The sequence below is a fragment of the Ascaphus truei genome, chromosome 3 (assembly GCF_040206685.1).
Source record: "Ascaphus truei isolate aAscTru1 chromosome 3, aAscTru1.hap1, whole genome shotgun sequence".
Lineage (NCBI taxonomy): Eukaryota > Metazoa > Chordata > Amphibia > Anura > Ascaphidae > Ascaphus > Ascaphus truei.
The window spans coordinates 289,254,632-289,275,763 of NC_134485.1; the positions used below are offsets into that span (position 1 = coordinate 289,254,632).

General features: G+C 40.4%; 1 protein-coding gene across 2 annotated transcripts in view; it reads left to right on the plus strand.

Annotated features, from left to right (window-relative positions):
* Positions 1 to 21,132, plus strand: part of KLF12 (KLF transcription factor 12) — a 272,088-nt gene that overhangs the window by 240,506 nt on the left and 10,450 nt on the right. The window lies entirely within an intron of this gene.

The window sequence follows — 21,132 nt, forward strand, 5'->3', positions numbered from 1 at the left end:
TAAAATATAAGTGCAACAAACATAAAATTGGACAATAGGAAAGGAAATACCAGACTCAGAAAGTTTACAATCTAAACCTATTGTACAACCTATATATCTTAGCAGATCGTCTCAGTCCCCCAGATTTATCAAGCTCCATTATGGGTAATGTATCCTAAGTGGGCGTTATCTCCTGAATGTTTAAATGGGAGTTGACATCCGTTTTGGTGCGTTAACCCATAATGGAGGTTTATGAAAACTGCCTAAAAGTGCCCTCAAATAACTTTGGTGATAGAGTGAGTCAAAAGAAATGTATGTGTGATCTTAAAAACGAGACTCACCTGTATAACATATAATCATTTGTCTGTTTAAAAGAATAATCTCACAAAATGGAAAAACATTTTTTTTACATTTAATTGACGTTCTTAGAAAACAATACCCATACAATTCCCTCCCACAATATCCACACAAGCCCCCACAATAACTAACACACACACACACAAAATTCAACACACACACAGAAAATGCAACATACACACATACACAAAATGCAACACACAAACACAAAATACAACACCCAGACAAAATGCAACATTCACACACAAAATACAACACACTTATCTTGCTGGTGGTCTGAGGCTTCAGGCCCTGGCTCTCCACAGATCCTGGCTTTTCTCCCACTGAGGACCTCACTCCCACGACAGGCCTTTCTCTCTCCTCCACGCCCGGCCTCTCGCCTGCTGGTGCACACCAGAAATCAGGGCGCCCACCGGCGAGAGAGGCAGGAGCTGGGGAGAGCCAGGCCCGGCAGCCACCGGCAGCCGGACACAGAAGTTGGGCCTGATCTCTGGTCGTGCCCAACTTCCATCACCGGACGGGTCCCCCAGTGACGGATCGCCCCCCTGTCAACGGCCCTGCACATGCTATACAAATAACAATTAGAAAAAAAGGAAGAAAAAGTATTGCTGCTTTAATTTCAAATGGTATCTGGTAATCTTTCCCATTGTCTCTCGCTCTTTCCCGTTGTCTCTCGCTCTCTCTCTTTCCCATTGTCTCTCTCTCTCTCTTTCCCATTGTCTCTCTCTCTCTTTCCCATTATCTCTCGCTCTCTCTCTTTCCCATTGTTTGGTAATTTTCAATAATAGGTTCTCTGGGAAAATTGGAGGATTTTACTAGAAACCTTCCGTTTCGGTTGGATCACACTGTTCTTCATGTATCCCACTCTTTCAAAAGCTTGGGGGGGGGGGAATTTCCCACTGGCAAAACAACGACTAAATTAACTTCAAATAAATGTGGTTTCTATCAAATTTAATGGCGCTATTCTCCACAGGAATACATTGTTTACCTTTCGGTCACCGAGAGCAGAACTGTATAACCCCAATCTCCCAGCAATATTCCAGTTTCATTTTTATAACGCCCCGCATATTAGTGTAGTGAGCTGCAAATTCATTGAGAGGTGAGATGCCACTAAATATGGTGTAAAAATGGACTAAAAAAAGAAAACTTACACTGAGCAAATTGTAGCTTTTTTGTCATCCTGGCAAGTCATGTCATTCCTAGGAGCAAAATAACCACAAAGAATAAGATTTTGGGCAAGGGACATATTATTACTACTGTAATATACTTATTCATGACATCAACAATATGCATAGCGCAGTACTGTATGCTGAGGATGTGAAAGACATACACATGCACAGTGGAGGGTCCTTCTCCAACCAGGGGATTTCTAAGAGCTGATCCTCCAGGGACCCCACATAACCCCCTCCCTTCCATGATTCCCTCACCCCCAATCCTCCCTCGAGATATCTGTAGTTTTTGTGTGCTGGTTTTGCACCACAAATATGGCTGGGAAGTCACAAATAGAAAGTTGCAGTATCATCTCCTGGGGATATTTTGACTTTCTACTATGCACCGGAGCGAGGTCAGGAGACCACAGATCATTTCCAAGGACCTCCCTATGCCCACTTCCCCCCTGCTTCATCTAAATGAAAGAAAACCGTAGAAATAAATAGCGAGCAGACAGGGCAGCTGCTATAAGACACGTAATAGCAATACTACAATATAAAAACATAATAGGATAAATGTCGATTTATTTATTTCCTTTTTTTTCTTTAACATTCTACTCACCAAGAAACTCAGTACTAGAGCGTGTGTAGGAACTTAGGGTGAACACCCATTCCAGACCAACAACCAGGACCTACCAAAAGAAAACACATAGGGGAACGACGAGGAAGATCAACAAAGTGGGGGAAACATGAATGAGTGCTGGAAAGCTGGCTGTCAGGGTATTGGTGTCTGATTGCAATGTTTTGCTAAAAGGAAAGTTTTTAATTCCTTTCTGAATGGAAGTAAAGCGTCCTGATTTCTTACAGCAGCAGGGAGCTAATTCCACAGTCTTGGGGCAGTTTATGAAAAAGCTCTCCCTCCAGCTTTATTGACTTTAAACCGAGGCTCAATCAGTTATGGGGTGATGGCAAATCTAAGACCCAGATTGGGCATATTACTGGTTAGGCATTTCTGAAGGTAAAGGGGGGCTTAAGGGTAAGGGTCAAGATCTTAAAATGAATCGTTTGCTCCCCCCGGACCCAGTGCAGATCTTGTAATACTGGCGAGATGTGGTCTCTCCTTGCCTTGCCTGCAATAAGATGGGATGCAGCGTTTTGCGCCAACTGCAGGGCTTTGATATTATGTTTTTAGAGACCCTTCAGCACAGAATTTGCAAACTCCAATCTGAGGAGGACCAAGGTCTGTGCTACTATCTGTAGATTGGTTTCAGAGAGAAACGCTTTCATTTGTGTCAGCCGATGGACTTGGAAGTAACAGTTTATGACAATAGATGCAATATGAGGCTGATCAATTTTGTTGTTGTCAATAATAGCTCCAAGGCTTCTCACCTTCTCTTTCCTAGGGGTTGGCGTTGTTATTGATTTTTAGATCATTGAAGGCGTTACTCATAGCATCTGTTTGCGCTTTAGGGCCTATCAGGAGCAGCAAGGAATTAGAGGCATTAAGTTTCAGCCAATTCAATGCCATTCAATTAGCGGTGCCACTAAGGCATTTATTCAGACCGTTTACTGTGATGACAGAATCATTGGAGATTTCTGACAACAACTGGATATCATCCGTTTACTGAGCTGATTTTTTCCAATGAATAATGTCCCCAAAGACTGTATATATTGAATAGAACCGGGGAGATGGCAGATCCCTGAGAGACACCACAAATTAGCGGGATTATGTTTGAAGACTTCTATTTGAGCGTGATTTTCTGACTATGGTCACTAAGAAAATACTGGAATTAGTCCAGCACTTTTCCTTGCAACCCAACATCCAATTTTAAACTGGTCAGTAAAAAAGTGTGATCGATTGTGTCAAAAGCTGCTCTCAGGTCGAGAAGGATCAGAGCAGTGGAATCCTCTTTATCTACAGTGTTGAGCAGAAAGTCAGTGACACCTATCTATGGTGGGAGGTAAAATCGGGTTAGGTTGTTCACAAACTGTTTTAAGGCTAGTTTTTCAATAAATTTAGCTAAAAATTTAATATTAGAAACTAACGGTAGTTCTCTGTGTTCAGTGAATCGAGGGAGGGTTTCTTTAAAAGAGGTTAAATAATTCCTTCCTTTAGTGAGGTTAGTAAAAAGCCTGAAGACAATGAGAGGTTTGGAATTTCCAGAATGAAAGGGGAAAGATATAGTACTGCTTCCTTTATTATCCAGGCAGGACAAGGGTCCCCTGGACAGCTAGATGGTTTGATCCCTCTGATCGTGATTAGGCTCGTCCATAGTGATAGATTGGAAGGTGTTCACCTAGTTTTAGTCAGGTTGACTGTGGAAATGTAAGACTTTGGAGGAGAAAGCTTGTTGAAAAGTATGTGCTGGAATTTCTACAGGACTTGAAGTTTTGTTTAGACAGGCCATCTCAAGCAAAGAGTCAACGACTTTGAATAGTTCCCGCTAAATATTACTGGAATTTTTTTTATCTGTGAGGCCAAATTATGTTTGCCTCTATAACAGTATTTAAATCATTTTTGCTTATGTCAAAGATCCGTAAGGTTAGAGGGGTATTAATATTTAACCCATAGCTTTTCTGCCGAACGTACAGTAGGGTAGATCTCTGAATTCTTAGCTGTTCAGAAAACTACGGGTTACCTTTATGGTGTTTGTGGGAGAGCAATTATTTTGGAGCAATAATATCAAGAGCAGCAGTAGCTGCGATAATGGACGCAAATGTGAGAGAGGAGTATTGGGGACTGGGGAGGAATGTAAAACTTTCTAAAAAGTTTAGCAAAAATACTAGAGCACGGAAATGTATCTCCTTTTAACATTACAGAAGTAATTTTTATATGCTTAGCATTACTCCTTCAAACCATACTCCTACATTACGTACGTATTGAAAGAGATTATTTTACGCTAACGACGTCAGTCACAAATAAAATACACATTACCGAGAATACTGACCACATTTAAAAAAAACAAATGGAACATTGTCCCCACAAGAAGTGCACAGATACAGAGTATGTATGCTTACCATAAATTCAGAATCATATTGAGGATTTACATGACCATAAAAGGGTGTAATCCAGAGGAGTCAGATTTCTTTTTCAATTATTTGTAAGTAGGGTGTTGTCTTGGTGCAACATTTTGATACATGACAAAAGGAGAGGGCTTGATAATCTTACCCAAGTTTAAACATGCCAAGTCCTAATTGTTATTTTACAATTTATAAGTGATTTTGTGTTTTCACAATATATCAAAATATTAGTGTAAAAGGGACTACTGAGCAAAAGGATGGTGTTGAAAGTTACTAATTGCTACAAACTCTAAATTGTTGTATGTACAAACAGCAAAACCTATTTCAGTATGTACAGTATTTGAGGGGAGACGCTCAGAGAGTTATGGGGTGGGAATTATGAGAAAACAAATATGTTAAACTATAGAGAGAAGATGAGAGAATGATTCCTGAATTATTTAGTTTACACTTTTCCAATCCAGACCCAAGTATATATTCATATAAGCACTAAAGATTTAGTCCATTTAACTTTCTCTATGACCTTTTTCAGAAATGGTCCTACACTCCCATCAAGCAGGAGGAAGTTAAAATAATCTGGTGTCTATGTATCAAGGCAACTTTTGTGCAAAACATGGACCTTTTTATCCGGCACCTATGTATCAAACTCTTTTGCTCCAATTTTGCCCTGTCTGCCCCAGCTTGTGACTTGGGGAGTGTCAGTAGGAGGTTGTTTGGCAAGAGTTACTGTGGCGAAAAAAAGTTTATGAAGTTCATATATTTCAAACCTAAAATGTTATTACATCTTAATCTAAGTCCTAATAATAGATAAGGATAACAACCAATTAAACAGATGACACAAAAACACAATACTTTTTCAACATTTATATATCCACAAATGATTCAACATTCAATATCCATTTGTGAAAAGATATGTGAACCTTTAAATTCAGTACCTGGCAGCACCCCCTTAGGCAGCAATGACAAACTAAGGGTTTACTGCAACTGCTGGTCTGTCTCACGGTTTTGAGGAATTTTGGCTCATTTCTCCTTACAGAACTGCTTTACTCATTGACATTTGAGGGCTTCCTTGCATGGACTGCTCGCTTCAGGTCCTTCCACAACATTTCGATGAGGTTTAGGTCCGGATTTTGAAAATGCATGTAGTTTTAAAATGCAGAATTTCTTCTTCTGCAGCCATTCGTTTGTAGATCTGCTTGTATGTTTAGGATCATTGTCTTTCTGCATGACCCACTTTCTCTTCAGCTCATGGATGGATGGCCAGACATTCTCCTCTAGAATCTTCTGATACAATGCAGAATTCATGGTTGTGTCAATGATGGCAAGCCGTCCTGGTCTTGATGCTGCAAAGCATCCCCAAACAGTCACACTCCCACTACCAGGCTTGGCGGTTGGGATGAGGTTTTTCTGTGCAAACGCAGTGTTTGGTTTTAGCCAATCATAACACTTCTAATTGAGGCCAAAAAGTACTACCTTTTGACTCGTCCAGAGAACATTTGTCCAGAAGTCTTGTGGATCATCTATGTGCTTTTGACAAACTCTAGACGGGCAGCAATGTTCTTTTCAGAAAGCAGTGGTTTCCTCTTGGCTGTCCTTCCGTGAACACCATTCTTGTTCAGTCTTTTTCTGATAGTTGAGTCATGAACACTCACATTAGCCATGGCAAGAGAGGACTGCAAATCATTGGATTGTATTCTGGGGTACTTTGTGACTTCCTGGATGATTTGCCGGTTTGTTCCTTTTAGAGATTTTGGTAGGACGACCACTCCTGGATAGAGTAACTCTGATCTTGAACTTTCTCTATTTTTAGACCATCTCTCTGACAGTGGATTGGAGGAGCCCCAAAGCCTTAAATTGTTTTGTAACCCTTTCTAGACTGATGAGCATCAATAACTGCTTTTCTGAGGTGCTCAGAGAGTTCTTTTGATCGTGGCATGACGTGCTTCCACACATCTGTATGGTGAAGACCAAACTCACAAATTTTCTGATATTTATATAGTGTTGGGCCTCCCAAACTCACCCCTGAAAATCTGCCTAATTATTTGAACACCTGGTTTTAATTTAGCTGATAAAACTAGGGATTCACTTACTTTTGCACATACCCTGACTCTTAATTACTCATTGGTCTCTAATTCATACATCATTTTTTTTTTCAAAAGACATGGAATTGGTTAATATAAACCATATAGGATATTTAAGAAAAGACTGGTTTTGATTCAAGAACTTTATCATGGAAAAACAATGACATTTCTGTAATTATCATTGGGGTTCACAAACTTTTTCTCACCACTGTACATGGTGCACATATTATATTGAGAGGTACAGTATCACATTCTGTGTCTTTGTGCACTTGTATTCTCTTGTATTTGCCCCAAAAATATCTGACACATCTGAAGTGCCCTAAGCCTAAATTTCTAAGGTCAAAAGTTTGAAATGGTTACATATACCACAACTTTGCTCCAAAAACAACAAGCAATGTAAAACACACTTTTTTCTACATTGATACATAGACTCCCTAACGATATGTCAAAGGTTAATTGGGCTACATCTGAATGTATCAAATTATATTATGTCAGTTTTGACTGCTTACCTTTTTGTGCAATCATAATATTGTTTGCGGGAATGTTTGTAGAATAGATGTGTTTCATTAACAAGTTTTATACATGGTCACACCAGGGGCGTAGCCAGTGCAGAGAAATACATAAGAGGGAAAAGAAAGATATGCGAGAGAGCGCAAAGAGAGCAGAGAGAGAGAGTGTCACGGGAGAACAGTACTTTTAACCCTTTTACCTTCTGGGATCAATTCACTAGACAGAACAAAGTAATAGAATAAAATTAGGTTTATTCTGGAGAGACCAGCAGACAAACAAATGATACACAAAATACAAGTAATACACACTTAACTGGGGCTCTGGGGGGAGTCTCTAGCCTCATTAGGTGCAAGGCGCCTGCTTTAGAAGGCTAACCCTGTCCACTCCACATCCAGGAATTCCACTGTACCCTTTTTGGGAAAAGTACCTGGCGATATCCACTAACCGCGAGCAAGGCAAAAGCTGGAACTTGGCCGCAATCTGAGAACTTGTCCTCAACTAAGCTTGGCTTCTCCGGCAACTCCATGTCGAGTGCTTTGCTATTCGGAGCAAAGCACTTTCGAAAATCCCACCAGCGCTTCACTGGACCAAGCCCAAGATCGTCTGGTTCTCTGATCGGCCAGTCCCCTTACATAGACCTCGCTGTTCTATGTTCAACATGGGAAGGGACTGGAGACCAATCAGAACACGGATCGTAGCTGTACCACCCAATCAGAGCTGGGGGCTCGTCTGGTTGTACGCGTCAGAGGAGGGGGTGTGTCGAGGAGACTCAGGATGCCAGCAAGCGGGAAATTCGAACGGGGATTCCCAAAGCCAGCCCCATACTGCCCGCTGGGTAGACTCCACCGAGTCTGGGCGAACAAAGTGTGTCCCCCGCAGGAAGTCCTTGTTCCCAGACCCAGTACTCCGCACTTCCCTGCTCACCAAACGTTCTGACACCTCTCGACTTCCCTTCTCCTCTTTGATCTCACATCTCTATGCAGACATCCTTGCTACCTTTCAGATTACCAGGACTGTCTGTATAGAGATGAACACACAATTTAAAACGTAACTTTTTTTACTCTAACCAGGGCGCGGGACTGCAACTTTTACACTAAGCATTGTAGGCTGAGAATACAATATTCTAAGGGGAAGATATTAGGGGGACAATATGCAGACGCATACCCGCAGACCGCAGGTAGAATGGGGGGACAACCAGTAACTTTGCTCCCCGACCTTGTACATATGTTTTAAGCACATTCCCACCCAAATATCCACCCTTAATCTCCTGCTCCCGAAATCCCAGGTTTATTGTACAAAAGGAAAAGTTATAACACACACAGTGTCCCCGGCTTATGGTGCTTCTAAGCCACCGGAGACCCACAGTTTTCAGAGGTAACCAGTCAGGCTTCACCTTTATTATGAAGATGGGCTACCCCTGCGTCACAGAGAGCAAAGAGAGAGAGGGAGCAAAGAGAGCGAGAGAGAGAGAGAGTAAAGAGAGAGAGAGATATGAGGGGAGAAAAGAGAGAGAGATATGAGGGGAGAAAAGAGAGAGAGAGACATGAGGGGGCCCAAATTTTTTTTGCCAGGGGGCTCGCACATGTCTAGCTACGCCACTGGGTCACACAATGATACAATCAATACAATATTTACATAGTCCTACGGATTATATTGTTGCTTTAATTTATTGCCTTAGATCTGTTAATCCAGCACCAAGGCACATATGTAATGCTTCTGTGTGGAATGTTTGAGATTGGTCGGCTTTAAAGTGCAATCCCACAGAGTCGGACAGTTTAATTTCTTAGGGGTTTCTGAACGGGGATGTTTTTGGCCATCAAGTCTTTTCGTTACCCTTATAAGGGGAGGTGGGGAAGGGAGACTGGCTGTTGTATTACTTGCTGAACACACAGTGACATCAGGAAATCAAACCCCATTCAAGTCTTACTTAAAAAATACTTAGAGCTGTCAGATTTGGGTACAAAAAAAAGTACCAGTCTCCTTAAACATGTCCCCTTTGTATGACTCATTTAAAATGTTGCAAAGCTGCTTCTCATGTCAGGGAAGGCTCCGGGATCAGATCAAATGAATGGCACTCAGGGATCCAATCAAATGAATGGCACTCAGGGATCCAATCAAATGAATGGCACTCAGGGATCCAATCAAATGAATGGCACTCAGGGATCCAATCAAATGAATGGCACTCAGGGATCCAATCAAATGAATGGCACTCAGGGATCCAATCAAATGAATGGCACTCAGGGATCCAATCAAATGAATGGCACTCAGGGATCCAATCAAATGAATGGCGTGCAAAGGAATCTCTAACACGGAGAAATCAGCTTTACTACTTTACTGTAGTTAAGACCACTAGATGGTGCAATAGAACAACATAAAGTATGCTGTGAAACTGGCTACAAGAAATGTATTTTTAATGCTATAGCAATTGTTACGTTTTGTCTGATCGCGCTTTCTTACATCATTGCTATTTTTACTGAAAACTTCAAACGTGATTGGGAAAAGTCCAAAGCCATGATGTTGTGAGGCCCAGGAATGTGTAGTCATTTTGAGGTTACCAGTTCCCTGCCAATCCATGAGAAGAAATTCTGGAAGGAAAAAAAAATGAACTCAAGTCCTTGTAGTTTCTTTGCACTTATTCATTTCAATAATTAAAAAAAAAAAATAATGAACAATGGCCAGTTAAGTGAGTTAGATGCAACACTATTAAAGAAACCACAGTACTTTGGTATGGTTAAAACTTTTCATCTCTTCCATGTTTGATGTGGTGAATGAATATATTAAGAAGGCATTTATTGTAGATGTTTCATTGTAGTATTACTTTCCGTAATATCATTTAACAGTCAATTCTATCCATCTCAAAGTTTACACCTCTCAAACTATGTATAAGTATGCCCCAATGCCCTTACTATGCTCTGCCCCTGATCACCCTTTGTGATCTGGCTGTCTTCATTCTGTCCATTTTCTATCTGTTGCCCTCTCAGGCCGAAAACTTTTCACTTATGGCCACCTACCTACCTACTTTTTTACACTCTGGGGCTTATTCATTAAACGTCGATAAGTGCATTTCAGGGCGAAAATTGCACTTTTTTTTATATGGATTGGCATCTCGCCATATTCATTAAGCCATTCTCGCATGTCCAACCTATGTGAAAATGGGCGTTGTGGGCGTGATTTATTGCCAACAATATAGAGCCAATTTTGTGTGCATATGAGACAGAAGCACATATTCATGAGCTAATCATTAAGCTGTCAGTTTGAAGATTATTTGGAAAGTGACATCCAGAAACCTCGCCTCCCACGGGGAGACAAAATAGGGTTTTAGCGGTTGAGGAGACCAACCCGATTAGAAGAGGGCCCATTGAGAGATACCGGGAACACACCTGAGAGACCTGTGATAATGCTAATGTATCTGTCTGTTGCAAGTCTATTTGGAGCTATAAGTCAATCGGCTCCCTCTCTCCGCTCTCCGCTCTCAAAATTGCATCAAATTGTACTCCATTTTGGGTGACAATATCGTAGTTTAACGAATAGGCTCCCCTGTATCTCTCAAGTGCCTTTTTTGCCCATCATTCCTAGTCGGAAAAAATACCTAATTAACAAAGCATTTTAATAGCTAAAACCTTATGAGTACTATGTTCGCTATATACATATTTTCACTTTATAGCCAATTTGCCCCTACTAACATATACTTAGTCCTACTGCCTTGCTGTTTTCCAAAATACCTTGACTGTCAATTCTTAACGGCTTATTTATTTTAAGCACGTGCATTTTATTTCCTGTTTTTTAATGTCTGTCCATGGTCGGGTTGACTGTATAGGTGGTGGTATATAAATAAGTGTATACATCCCGTACATACACAATGTATAGGCATCTGAAGACAAGTAAAACACCACTAAAAGCTCAGGGAAATAAATACATTACAGTATGTAGTTTTAGAAAAACAGCATTGTAAATAATTGCTCTCTACTACACAATTTAACCTTTTTTTCCGAACGCAGTGTAAGCTCAAATGCTACTCTAGTCCAAATATTACTGCATTTGCAAATATAACATGACCAAAAATCCACTTTTCTCAGGTTTTATAATTATTGATATATTTAGGTAGTATCAATGCACAATCATTATTAGAAGATTTGTTAAAGACAGAAATATGCATGTTAATCAGAAATGTGTGTGTTTTTAATTAATACTTTTTCATAAAATAGGACAGGGGAGCACAAACTTTTGCTGCTGCGCCGCCCTGTCTTCCCTGTCTGGATGCTCGCCCCCCCCCCCCTCCCTACCTTAGACCTGCATAAAATTACGCTGTGGGGTCATATGATGTCACGTGACCTGCTGCGTCATTTGTCGCGTGTGATGTCATATGACCCCGGACGCCGCATTGTCATGGCGACGCATTACAGAGCGCCTGTCCCTCGGTAAGTATAGCATTGCAGAGGCCTCACGCGATCCCCCGACATTTTATTTAAATGCCTTGGGGAAGAGCATGGGGCTCTGCAACCGCCAGCACCCCCCTAGAAAAATCTCCCGCCCCCCAGGTTGCGCACCGCTGAAATAGGGATCCCGATCCTTACCCAACCAATATACTGTACAATTAACTATTGATATAACCTAGAATTCAGAGAAGTCTATTTGTATATATTAAGCAGTCACCATTTGACTGCATCTCGCCTTTGTGTTTCCCTATAAAAACTCTTCTTTGGCATATTTTGTAATAAAATTATGTATACTGTACATATATGTTTATGCACATGCGCTCATGTATGTCATGCATATGCCCTTAACATCAGCAATGAAAAAGATTCTAAACTAATAAAACATAGAAGAATCAGAGAGGTCTGGTCACTTTACATCTTATTACAATGACTCATGGAGAGCAATTGTTAGTGTTTTATTTTATTGGTTTGAATATCAGCTGATGAGAAAACCAATATAAACAATCAAGGTCAAAAATAATATAGTTAGTAAACTCTCTGCTTTTTTTAACTAGTCTGTTTATTTGGCTTCACCTGACGGTTGTTAACATGCAATGAAGGCAGAAACAATTTGTCAGTTTGTGTTGTGGTGTTTCTCACAAACTACTTGTGATAAACAACTATAACACATGGTATGGCAGACTAAAGTAAAGAGGTTTTGTATTTGCATCAGTTCAAGTACTGTAACATAAATTATAACAGTCGTTTCTATGTACAGAAATATGACATGATATAGTGGCCTCCCTCCTCTATAATGTATTTCTTTCTTTGTAAAGCTAGCTAATGGTTAATATATTGGTTAGAAAAATTCAGAAAATTCTCCAATAGTAAATTGTCTCTTCTTAGTTTTTACAGAAGACAATGAATAGCTGGCAATATTTATTTGAAATATTTAGTCTGCACGTTAAAATCTTTAGTGACATTAATCCGTTCTTGAGATATGTGCGTGTGCGTGTGCGTGTGCGTGTGCGTGTGCGTGTGCGTGTGCGTGTGTGTGTGTGTGTGTGTGTGTGTGTGTGTGTGTGTGTGTAGTCATTTAACAGATAAACCTGTTAAAATATTAGTACTAACCTGGTTTGTATAAGTAGAGACTTGGTGGTGTTGTTGGTTTCTCTTACAGGGTTTTTGTAATTATTCAGTTGTAGTCTGTTTTTAATTAAAAAACATTTAATAGACTAAACTGAATTGCAAGTGCTATGTAGTATCTGCTTTTATAAACTGTTGTATAATGAAACAACGAGAAAGGGAACATTTATTACTATGGTAAACATTATTTCACTGGAGGGAGATCATGTCAAACAAATGTAAGAGATTATTTTTGCAGAGTGACCAATTAAGTAGATAAGAATGTTTTATCTACTTTTTTCCCTGTCCAACACTGTCCCCGGGGTGCCGACCACTGGGAACGCCCGCTTTCCGAGATGTTTTGGGTTTTGTGCCAGTGTTTGACATACAAAAAGGACAAATATGGCTGTGTGGTCCCTAATATAAAGTCGCCACATCCACTCCTGATGATGTTGCCACTTTCTGTTTACCCCCCGAAAGAGGGTTTTGTGCCACAGCCATTTTGTGTCTACTGGGCAAGCATTTCCGGCACCGTTTCAGTTAAGTGTAAAAAATGTATTTAAATTTATATATATATATATCGAGCAGTACACACTGCTGCTTTAAAGTTCGGTGTTCAGAAGGCCAACATAACATAAATGTCGTAATATGTGATATCTTAGGCCACGATTCTAGTGGGCACAATGACAACAGATGTTGTCTGAGACCGCGCGACCACGTGAGCGATGCAGAACGACCACGCGGCAGACTTTTGAAAAGCCAAATGATTTTGTCTTTTCGCGCAATGGCCGCATCACATGAGCGGTTCAGCCAATGAGGGCGAACCAGCCTTCGGACATGTCCGCCACGCCACCCCATGGCCTCCCCATGGTCTCAGACCTCAGTGCAGGGATCATTAGCGCACGCGACACCATGGTCCCTGTCGCGCACACACCTACTATAATCTCAGCCTTACAGGGAATAGGACAACATTCAAATACTCCATGGATATACATGTACCTAGGAGAATATATGATGGCAAATACAACATGCTGTTCACTTTGGTTATTGTAGAAAAGAGAGGAAGAACAGCCTCCCATTAGAAGTGGAAGCGACAAATATACATGTACAAGAAGGATTGAAAAATGCTTTGGATGTACAGAATATAAAGTGAAAGGTGACTTCCACAATCCACTTATGTTCATAGGAGTTACTTCAGGGTGACTGAAATCGCTGCTCGTGGACATATTTAATCTATCTATAAATATGTTTGTTTTTTGTCAGACAGGTTAAAAAAAAAAAAAAAAAAGGTCAGTGGTGCTAATATACAGGATTATTTTAAAAGCACTAAATTGGTCAGTAAACCTTATGCTAGATACAAGGTGTGTCATTAAAACATTGTTTTGCATTTTTCATCTTCAACAAGAAATATTTCAGTTAGAAGGACACAATTAAGAGTAACCACATTATTTAAAAAGGATAAAGACGTTGGCACTGAAAACCTTTTATTACATTCTTTCATAAAAGGGCCATTAGCTTGCAGCAATGTTTTTATAACACAGGACAAATCACAACATATTAAGTCATTTTTTAGCACTCATATCAAGTAGTTTTACAGTAATTACGTTTAACTCCTATAGGCCCAGCACCACAGGGGTCCTTTATTGATTTAACACAATGCTAACCCAAGTTAACGCCACATTAAGCATTACCGTTTTCCTTCTAAGCTCACTAATGTTAGGTTAAGTCATGCTTTCCACTGGAAAGGACATTGGGTTAACTACAACAGCAATTAGTGTTAATGATATGCAAAACAGACGTTCCTGTTCCGCAGAGATCTCATCTGACGTTAGTTCAAACCTAAAGCTGCGGACATGGTGCCGCAGCCCGTGCGGAGGCACGTGGAGGCTGAGGGAAAGCGGGTGCTTTCCCTGGCCATACCAGATGGGCCGTGGGGGGTGTTCCTAGTGACATCACAGAGCTGGTTTGCCCTCATTGGGCGAACCGCTCACGTGATGCGTAACTGATTTCTCACGCTACGCACCCCCCCTCCTGCTTAAGGCAGTCTGTTCGCTCAGAGTGCGGACGCTCCGCATGGTCTGCCATACCATGTCCGAGGCTTACAGGTGGCGTTACAAGAGACAAGTTTGTTTTTAAAAGTACCAAGTGACTAATATACCTCCCCAAACTCCTTTATTAAACATGTGGAGAGGTACCTGTGAAGAGAGATGGGCAAAATTAAAATCCGACACAGGTTTGTGGGGGGAGAGAGAGATCAAACAAACCTATGGAGAGACACCTAAGCTCAAAAAGGAGAACACCTTAGATACCTGGGAGATATGCAAAGTATATTTAAATAACACGTCCAACACTTCTCATAAGAACTATATAAGTCAAAGGCCACTTGTGAGGAAGGGGGTACTGATGTCAGACCCAAACGAGTCAGGACCCACAACCTCTGCTATTCTGGGCAGCTATCTAGCATGACTATGACTCCAAGTAGAAACAAAACGTAAACCTCGCATTAATTGTGGTTTGCTGAATGCTCGGCTCTTTTTTAATTTACTGAAGGGGATTAGAAGAGCTCAAGACAACACCACAATAGGGTGCAGATCAATTTATTCATACAATAAAAGCAAAGTAAATGATCATTCTCACTCACAAGTAAAGTCTTTACACTCAAGCACAAGGAGGTGGCATATAAGTCAGTGGAGCAGCGCTCCTTTAACCGAGATCCTCCTTTGTGCTGCGGTCTCACCCTCTCTCCCTCTGGATCTGCTGGGGATGCGGCTACGAGCCATCACACGTTTGTTCTTTCCTGGTGTCAGGTGATGTTCTCGCGTTGCTAAGATAGTGCCTCAGAGTCTCCGTGCAGCTGCAGCACAACTTTGCCTTTTCCTTAGGCGTTTCCCTATGCGTTTCACAGAGCAACTGTGCTTCCTCAGGGGAATATTAGGTTGTTTTTACCTCTCTTTTTATTTACTTTGTTAGAACGGGGGCAATTCAATGTGATCAAAATAAATGACATACTGTAGGATAAGAACTTTCCAGTTATTACTCTAAGTAGGTTTAGAAGCAGGGTGTAAACAATATCTTATTTTTACATTGCAATTCTCTGTTTTTTCTTTCTCGTATAAAACTATTGCTTTTATACAATCTATTTTAGTATCTTACTGTATGTAAATGCTTTGGTGCTTAAATGGGCCATCCAAGCCGTTTGTTTCTTCCCGTTTTTATTATACAAGATTGAAGCTAGGGGTCTCCTGAGCTGAACCCCATTAATTTCCGCTCCGCGGATCCCTTTCTTCCGGAAATACCTCAAAAGGGGGAGCTGGTATCTCCTGCAGTTTAAAGCCCTTGATTACATGGGTCAATAGGAAGCCGCACCGGATGTCGTCACAGCTTCCTGTCGTCACAGCTTCCTGTCGTCACAGCTTCCTGTCGTCACAGCTTCCTGTCGGCCCACAGGCCGTGAGAGCTTTGAAAAGCGGCGATAATGTGAACCGTGGATTAAGCAGGGGTGGCTACCAGCACCTACTATGTATGCTTGAATTGCTGTTGTAAGGAATATGTAACAATGCATTGGAGGCTCATTCAGCACTGATGGGATTAAAACTCTTGACAATGCATTTACACGTTTTCCGGGTTAACTATTCCTTTAACTTCTATTACAATGGGCCAAAGTTTCCATTACCAGTTCAAGAAAGCAGTCATCTTCTTCTCCCGCATTCATTTCTAAACGTTTCTAATTATATGATAGTCTTTTGACCTGCAGGTATTCTTGTACAATTCTATGATTGCATGCTTTTTTTAGGCATAGACCCAAAATGTAATTAACAATGTTTTTATGCTTTGGAGTTATGTGACACCCTGCCCAAGAGCCAAATCTTTGTGTGTGACTAGATTTTGCTACTTAGAACTTTTTTGAACAGTGCCAATCATTTCAGATATGGAAGATCTGCAGAGCTACTTTATTTTATAACATATTTTTTTTTTTAACCATGACAGCTATGGATTATCATGAGACTCTTACAGAGTTTTAGTTGTTTGCGCCTGTAAATATGTGCCAGATTAATTTAACTGCAGTATTTGTGTTGGTTGGTAAGCATTTAAGAGTAATTTAAAGAAGGCATTTGAATTGTATACTTCCGTGCTGTGACAGGTCTAGAAAACCGACTCTGTTTGCCTTTGTTTTATTACACAGTAACCACACATATGTTAAACAAAGCTAAAGTGTTTAATGCAACCGAAACCAAACTTTTATTGTAAAACATGACAGTGGCTTTGTTTGGAGTTTTGACTAACCCTTTAAACTTTTGTGAATTGTTATAGAAGTATATTTAGGGCTACATTAGAGTTATTATACTTCATATGTGCAAAAAGAGAAGGCACAAATCAGTGGTATTGCATACCATGTGGTAATAATTATCACTGTTTTGTGACTAAGAACATGTGATCATGAAACACTTTTGCTCTCCCCATTGCACTCTGGCATTCACACATTCACACCCTCATCACAATTGCCCACAGGCACCATTCACAGAGACACATTCAGTGACCCTCCCTCCCACAAAGGCACAGACACACTCGGTAACCCCATTTGTAAAGACACAGATAGTGATTCCACATAACCATTTTTAAATAATTATCCTTTCCCTGCATTGTTGCTGGAACTATGCTGGAACTACAATGCAAAGGACGTCTGCAACTGCAGGCTCGCAAAGCAAGAGGGGAGGCGGTGGTCCATGGCTCTATGTGGGAAAGACCTGTAAATAATAAGTGATCAAACAGAATGGTTCAGGGAAAGCAATGGTTTAGTGTTTCATGGGACACATGCTAGCTGCTGGTGATCCCAGAATAAGACAGCTAAGAGAGATCCACATGGGAAGAAATGTCTGGAAAGCAGCAATGCCTGGATGTGCATGGAACAGAGGCAGAAGTGAGCAGCGGCAGACAGAGACCTATGGGAACAAAATGGAATGTGAATGGCACACCAGTCTTTAAGAAAAAAGAAAACTTATTGTATTTACATATTAATGTTTTGTGGTAAGCATACTGCTTCATCAGGGCTTCGTAGATATCACAGAAGTTCTGGTGAAGGTGTATGCTTACACCGAAACATTGATATGTGAGTAAATTCCTTTTTTGGTTATCTTCAAAACTGGTGTGCTATTCACTTTCTGTTCAGTTTGAACTTTTGCAGATGCAGCAGCTGCAACGAAAGAGCACCCAGCCAGGTCTACATTTTCTACTATCATGGGTGTGCATATCCATTTGTAAAACTTGAGACCCATGGGAAAACATTGTATGGGCTCCTAAGGGATAATCATGCATTATGAGGGTCCGGTATCTGATGGGTACACACAATGTGCTTGTAAAAAATCAAACAGCATTTTTTAATTTGGTTACTGTATTAGGCCCTACCATGACTACTGTATATGAGGAATCCACCACCCTTTTTGTGAAAAGGTATTTTCTCTCATTATCTTTCAGTCACTTATACCCCAGTTTCAATGCGAGACATCTTGTTCTAGCCCTTCTCTTTCTCTGAGGTATGCTTCCCTCATACACCTTGTCGAAACACTTGATATATTTGAATGTTTTTCTTTATCTTATCCCTTTTCTCATCCATGCTGAACATTTTGAGCTCAGTTTAAAATACAAATAAAATAGTTCACCATACTTGCACATTTGTCAAGCAGGATTACTCCTTCTCTTTCATTTACCAAGGAACAATCTGACTAAACTGAACATGAATCGTTGTCGACCCTAAATGTTTCATCGACGTGTATTGTGTGACATCTTAGTATATGAGCAGGGATTCTTTTTCGATTAATTTTATTATGAATTTTTTATTATTTATTTTGAGTATACAGTTAATAAAAAAAGTTCAAATGTGTTTTCTGTTCAGTAACAGACTGTTAATTAAGAAAAAAATATGTCATTTTGGTGCTGACATTTTTAGTTCGTGTTATTTACTATGGATTCATATTAGTTGTTGTCTTATCATTTTTGAATGATGTATTAGGTTGATCATTTCCTGTTTTGTACTTATTTATTGGCAACAGAAGTAATAGTTTAATAAAAAATCATGTTTTTTGACTAACATGGATTTGCAAATGTAGGCTCATACAGATAGAATGGGATTGAAATATTGTAAAGAATGATATAGGATTGGACACAACTTTACCGTTCATTGCAATACTGTAAAGTCTACATATACTGTATTTAGAAAGCACAATACAGCAGGTCTTATAACCCTATTTGAGGGAAGTTAGACTTTTCATCCTAGTTTGCAGTTGAGATCTTAATATTTAAATGACCTACTTTGTAATTCAGTGTTATTTATTCTTCTGGAGTGTTAACAATTGACACATTATTTAGCTTTATAAAAAGATAGGAAATGTTTAGCATCAAAATAGGAGTAAAAAATCCAGAGGGCCAAACATTTCTCTGGTCTCAAAAAGATTCCAGTTAAAACAGTGTAAAGGGAACAACTGAAGACCAAACAATACAACAGGGGAAAAGCGTTTTTTTGTTTTGTTTTGTTTTTAAATATACATGATCGTTATGTCACAATATGACAATTGTTACAATATATAACAATAAATGCTACTGTAAATTAGCTCATCTCCAGTCAGACTCATCTAATAAAATTATGTATTGACATGGCAATGTTCTAACCATTATTTTATAATTGTGCATATGGTTTGCTTACTCTCATGATTTTACTTGCAGTTTCTTGCATGAAAATGGAATATTTTCAGATTCCGCTGGGAGCACGCTTTGCTTGTTTTGTATTAAGTCTTACACTTTTTCTCACGTTTTTGTAATGTACAGTATTTGTTTATAATGAGGACCATAGTATAAACATTTTACGGTCTTCTAAGGCTGTGTTCGGACAGGATGCGATGCGACGTGCGCGACGCTTTCACTTTGGTGTGTGGGAGTTTTCAAACGGAAAACAACCCCCCTGCGGTGAAGTGCAGCGTTGACGCCGCTGCACTTGAAGGAGACAACTGAAGTTGTCATTTCAAGCGGCAGCCACGTCACGTGTACTTCGTCAGCCAATCACAAACACGAACACTTCGTTTTTTTTTTTTTTTTTTAAATCCCGCCTCCAATCATGTCATTCTATCTGCTGGGGATGAACACACATCGCGCAGCAGACAGAGGCTCGCAAGCGCTGACGCACAGCAAGGTAGCTTTCTGTTTGAACGCAGCCTAAGAGATATGGCACCAATCACATTCTAATTACACTGTGATCTTAACCTTTTTTTTCTGCCATGACTGTAGGCAGTAAACTTCATGCAGTATTCACTTACTTACTGTATATTATATTGAGATTTCATGAGATTAAAATGGCCCTCTGCTCTTCTCACTCTACACCTCTTCCCTTGGGGAACTAATACAATCTTTTGGCTTTCAGTATAATCTTTATGCTGATGACACCCAAATCATCCTCTCCCCCTCTCTCCTGTCCCGTGTCTCCAACTGTCTCCCTTTAATCTTCTCCTGGATGTCTCACCACAACTGTACCTGAAGCTAAACATTTCCAAAACAGAATTAATATTCTATTGCTCCACTACGCATATTGCTACACTGGCTTCCCATAGCCTCTAGAATTACATTTAAAACCGTAGTAGTGACTTACAAAGGTCTCAACGACACTGCCCCCCTTATATCTTAGTCCTCATCCACAAATACATACCTACACGCCCCCTACGTTCTGCCTACGAAATCCACCTTTCCTCCTGCCTTGTTACCTCCTCTCACTCACTCCTGCAAGACTTCTCCAATGCTGCTCCCTCTCTCTGGAATTCCCTACCACACACCATCAGACTCTCCTACCACGCACCAGCAGACTCTCCTACCACGCACCATCAGACTCTCCTACCACGCACCATCAGACTCTCCTACCACGCACCAGCAGACTCTCCTACCACGCACCATCAGACTCTCCTACTACGCACCATCAGACTCTCCTACCACGCACCATCAGACTCTCACCCCAGCTTTTCAGCTGGGCCATATTCTATCTTGAAACACACCTTATCCTACAATGAAACACAACCTTACCTTCTTGTTTCAACATTGTCCCTCATTACCTCTAGATTGTAAGCTTTCACGCGCAGGGACCTCTCTGTATCTGTTTGTGCACTGTTGTGCTCACTTGTATGTAACTGTTCATGTTTTTTTTAATATACATAACTCTGTACCCCATTGTACCGCACTGCAGAATATGTTGGCGCTTCACAAATAAACAATAATAATAATAATAGTGGTGCCCACTACTCAGTCAGTTTTCTACGTTTTTATTTATAAAATGTTTTACCAGGAAGTAATAAATTGAGAGTTACCGCTCGGTTTCAAGTTTGTCCTGGGTGGTTATGATGACAATACAGTGAGCCCTAAAGGTGGACAAATAAATAGATTATCCACCCAATGGTACTAAGCAGGGGGCAGACAAATACAAACACAAAACAGTAGGAACTATTAAACACATTGGGGCTTATTCAA